Genomic DNA, 5,134 nt, shown 5'->3' on the forward strand with positions numbered 1-5,134 from the left:
ACTGCGCTTGGTGCTCTGCTTGGTCCTTATCAGCCCAAATGGCATTTGCGTGTGACATCAGGAGGAATGAGTAAGCACAATGAGCTGGGGTTATACTTTGCTAAATGACAGGACGTTTCCTGAGATGATGTAGGCCTCACTGATGGTAAAGAAGCAGTCACACTTCGGGGAACTGCAGTGAAAATGTTCCATTGACGGAAACGAGGGATCACATAGAAAGATGATTTGGTGCGTCTTGCTATTTTTAATAAGACATTCTCTGTCATCAGAATGGCTCTTGGTAAACCACTTTGGGTATAGAAGGATCTGTGATGTTCTTGCTCTCAGAATAATTGCAGGTGAGCTGGGAGGCTGCTGGCTTTACGTCAATGCCAGATGTTTCTGATAGCGCTTCAGCTGAAATCTGTGGTTGCTGGAAGCTCTAACTCAGTGTCTTGCAGACTTTTGAGTCCGTGTTGATGTTGCAGGTGTTTGTGCTGACAGCCTCAAGACTGAGATTGCTGCTAACAGTGCTCTGCTTTTCTCTTGCGTGCCCAGGATCTAGCTGCGTGTTCCAGCCCAAAACTGCATCCTCTCACTTCCAGAGAACAGAAAGTGTTTTCATCTCAGAATGAAAACCAGACTTCTTAATACCCTTACAAAGGGAAGAGAAGGATTGTTATGAAGGACAGCAGCAAAATCTGAGCCAAGTTCCCTCACGGGTAACTGTTCTTTCTTTGGCTCAGTGTAGGGGATCTAAATTGAATCCCTGTCCCATCCTTTCTGTACCTCACCACACCCCTAGACCGACTGTGCAGAGACATCTGTGGCAGCTTAGTTTGCTAAGAGAGCAGTTACTCTGCCACCTTGATGTTAGAGGTGCTTTTTGCTTCTGTTTACATCTTTGAACCTGCCTCATTGCTGCGTTGATTGCTTGCCTGTATAAATAATAGCAGAACTGTATTTAATGCAGTGGTTGCAATCTAGAAGGACCAGTGACCTGCTAGTTCTTATAAGTCCTTTTTTTGTACTGAATGTTGATTCTGAGGGTACAGATTGAGAGCCGATGAGGTATAATGTGTCCTCTTTGTCCTAAATGGTGTCATCAATACTGCTCCATGTCTGTTCCTGAGCTGGCTGTACCTCACTGCAGTAGTCATTCCCCTGCACAGTTTGCTGGCTAACCCAAAGAAAGCTGATATACAACCTGTGCAGGAGGAAGAACAAGATTTACTTCCCATCTGTCCAAGAGGAATAAAGCGTGCTGCACTGCAAAGCCCCTGGTACAGATCGATCTTTCCATTGCACATCTTATTGCTTATCTGCTGAAGAAGGAAAAGAGGAGTGCTTGCTCTGCTCCAGTACCTGTTACAAAGGCAGGCAAACACAATCCGTTCCTAGAAGTGGGAGCGAACTGTCACATTCCTGCCACAGGGGTCTGTTGCAAAATGCAGTGATTGCCATCACCACAATCATTTTCCCATTGCTTGTGAAAAACATTTCCCACCCAATGGGAGTGTGGCAGCGGAGTACAAGGACATGGGGGGTGGTGGAGCTCTTGATGGGACTGGCATCACTTATGTGTTGGTGAGTTTTTAATCAATATGATTTAAAGCAGAGTCAGAGGGGGAGACAGTATATCTAAAACACTCGTTTGATTAGAATTATTTAACCCCCTAAAGGCTGAATTGTGCATCTCCAAAGGCTGCACCAGACACTGGGGAGGCTTCCCTTTGCCTACCAACCCCCTTGCAGCTTGCAGCTGCTGTCTCCTAGCAGACGCCTCTTACCTTTAAGGCACTCTCCAACAGGGCAGGCTGCAAAGACCATATCAAAGTGAGTTTACACTGCGTGGAGGGTGATAGGTCAAGTTGCTAAGCAGACCCCCCAGCTGTAGACCCAAGTACTGCAGCAGCAGGAGGAGGAGGAGGGGAGAGCAGTACGTGAGGGCCCTGTCAGCACTGAGAGCCTTCATTTTTATAGCCACTGAAAAATGCTACACGTACCTTTCAGGAATGGGTTGGATAGGGATGCTTTCTTGCAGGGTGCCATGTTACTTTATGCTTTTCATTTGCAGCACAGCTTGTCACATTTGGCTGCGTTGTTGTTGTTGTTGTTTACTTCCTGCAGAAAGCAATGCGTGTGTCCAGGCTTTTCCCTTAGGGCTTGGCTGTGAAAACAGCATTAAGGCCTTTAGGAAACCTCCCAGCAATGGTGATATTCAGGTGACAATCTGAAGTAACATAAAGGCAACGCGATTTGCAAGAGGGAACTGCATTTGTCTGAGCTTTCCCAGTGATCCTCTTATGCCAAGAGAGCTGCAGTCGTCAGCGCTCCTTACCCGGCTGCCCTCTCTGTGGGTGCTGCTTTTATTCTTAGCAGCAGCTAATCTCTTCAGCGCACTTACATCCACATATGGAGCTCTTGATTTTTAGTTTTGTTTTTAATTTTCCTTCCTATAAGATTGATGTGGCATTAGATAAACGCTGAGCACTTTGGCAGGCTTCCCTGTGGCTTCCTTGCTGAGAATCGTCACTTGAAAATTCTTGGTGTGACCCTGCAGATCTTAATGTGGGATCCATAGGCGATCTCAGCATATCTGGGTAGATTACAGATGTGGTGGGGCCCCGTTACGTGCTTCATTATCTCAGCTCAATGGTGGGACATTGAGAGGAAAGGAGTTATCCTTTTGTACAAGAAATCTTGTCTATTCCTTTGTCTTGTGGAGTCTGTCCTTTCAGAGTCCTTGAGCAGTGGGGACTTACTGATGTGAAGCTGTTCCCGAGTGCTGCCTTTTGTGAATGCTGATGGGAGAAAACTAATTGGATGGATTTTTCTCATCATCTTTCCCTGTGCACGTGCCCATGCAGCCCAAAGCCTCAGAGACATCCCTTGCGTATCAAAGAAAACTCTTCTTCTCGTTGCAATCGTTAATGCCAGGTTCCTCTAGATCAGTTACCCAGAAACAAAGAGTACTCACCCGCAGGATTGACTGCACTGTCTGCAAAGGATAGGTGAGGGTGGTGGCAACGGCTTTGGCTACTGCACCCATGACAAAAGCATCCAAAGATGTCAGCTGTTCAATACAGACAGAACACAAAGCACCCCATCAGCCAGCTACCTGCATAGCTTTGACAGTCAGTAGCATTACCTGCTTCTTGGCTCTCTAAGCATCTCTGCAATAACAGGAGTAGAATGAAGCTTGAGGTTATCTCACTCCTAAGAGCCAAAACAGTGCAAACAAGCAGCTTCCCCACAACAGGAGTTCATTTGTAATTCCTTCCTACTCACAGGCTTTTGCATTTCTCACCTGCACCTCCAGGCAGGTTACTGAAACAACGCGATTACAGCCTGTTTCAGTGGAAGAAAGCGTGAAAGTTCCATCTGTGTGAATTTACTACTGAAAATTAGTGGGTGTCCGTATCAGAACGTTCTCCAGATTATAAAAGTAGGTTGGTTGCAATCAGAAATATGGGCAACCAACGTATTTAATTTACTTGAGGAAGGGTTACAGGGTATGTAAAACTACCTGTTTCTCAAACAGATAAGCCAGAATTAAAATGCCTAACAGAGATCCAGAGCCCACAGGGCATCACAACCTCATGCCATAATATACACTAAAACCCAACAACAGCGGAAAAAAAAAGAAGGCAGCAAAAACCTCCACAGCTCCATAAGAGCAAGGAATGGAACCAAATGTACATTTCCCCAAGGAACCTCTCTCTTAACAGAGAACGTCCATCACCTGGTCTCAAAACATACTTACCTGTGTCTGCTTTTTTAAAAGCTTTCTTTTAAAGCCCTCATAGAACATGAACTGTATGGCAGGATTGAAGACCAGCAGCAAGGAGGGGAAAGTACCATTCCATAAAGCTAAGGCTCCTTCATCCCGTATGATCTGATGGAAGGCATCTGAGAAATGAGGTAGAAAAACAAGCCGTTACGGTTACAAGCACAACATTCTGGTTGTAGGAGACGTTGTACTTGAAGACTGATGCTCTGCTTTTATTAAACTCCTCAACACTCATCTCTGTGTCATTTTTTACCCTCTATTCTAATCGGGTAGTTAATGGATAAACAGTGACAGAGGAGGCTCTTCACACCGCTCTCAGTGTGAGTAAAGCTTGCCAGCCATGCAGGTGCCTTCAACTCTTCAGTTCAAGCTCAGAATCAACGTTACTTATCTGAACCCTCTTCAAAATGACCTCCTTCTTTCCTTACTGAGCAAGGCAGCTTGAATGTAAGCATAGGTTAGAGATTACAGTGAGTAAAATGTCAATTTGCAGGTGGTCTGTCCAAAGGCAGACCTCCCAGCTAGCACACTGCTGGGCTCGCTGCTCCTCCAGGATTTGGGTAAGATGATGTGTGTCTTTGCAAAAGCCTTGGGGTTACGTGTGCACAGACAACAAACTCTCCAGTTACCATTGGAGGTGGCACAGTCCAGGTTCCTGTCAAACTGCATGACTGCAAAGTGACGGGAGTACAGAGATTCCACAAGGAGATCTGTTACATGAATTGAGTCTATCACCTTCAGAGTCCTTGCTGTGGGCTTCCAGTGAAGGAGCTCCTCCTTGTTTGAGGACAGCAGATGCTCACCTAGGATGCCTTTATAATTGGTCGGCACAATGTCTTCGTTTCTAAACTTTGCTCCCTGCAGCTTCAGCCGTGTGTTCACCACCCAAAGGGGAGTGGTCAGCAGTACGTTCACCACAACACCTGATGCAAACACAAGACAAGGAAAATCAGCGCCAACCAGAAGGTCCCAACGGCATCCCTCTCTGCTTACCAAGCTAAGAGCCCCTGCATTGCCACAACAACGAGAACAAGAACGCTCAGCCTCTTGGACAAGTGAAGCAAACTCGAGGTGCAAAACTCAGGATTCTTAAAGGCGGTGCAAAAAGGGATTGCACACAAACCCAAACACAACAGTACCGCAGGGAAGCTGAGAATCAGAACTCGGTACGGGGGTGGAGAAAGACACAGCTGCAGAGGGTTGCAACAGAGAGGCAGTTCAGAACTGCACCTTGCAAGAACAAGGAGGATGAAGTAACACTCATTCTGCAATCACCTGGTACAGCTCTTCCCAGCTCAGCCACGCACAACGCAGTTACTTCTGAACTAACCACACAGAAATGAGCTCCCGCTCCTGCTTTCT

At 46.4% G+C, this 5,134-nt stretch overlaps 1 long non-coding RNA gene across 1 annotated transcript; it reads right to left on the reverse strand.

The window, feature by feature from the left end:
• Positions 1 to 2,959: 2,959 nt before the first annotated feature.
• Positions 2,960 to 4,691, reverse strand: LOC140247466 (uncharacterized). Its single transcript, XR_011902670.1, has 3 exons — positions 4,576 to 4,691; positions 3,746 to 3,891; positions 2,960 to 3,055 (listed from the first exon to the last, which is right to left on the reverse strand). It is a non-coding gene; the product is annotated as an uncharacterized lncRNA (long non-coding RNA).
• Between the last annotated feature and the right edge of the window lie 443 nt (positions 4,692 to 5,134).

The sequence above is a fragment of the Excalfactoria chinensis genome, chromosome 1 (assembly GCF_039878825.1).
Source record: "Excalfactoria chinensis isolate bCotChi1 chromosome 1, bCotChi1.hap2, whole genome shotgun sequence".
Classification (NCBI taxonomy): domain Eukaryota; kingdom Metazoa; phylum Chordata; class Aves; order Galliformes; family Phasianidae; genus Excalfactoria; species Excalfactoria chinensis.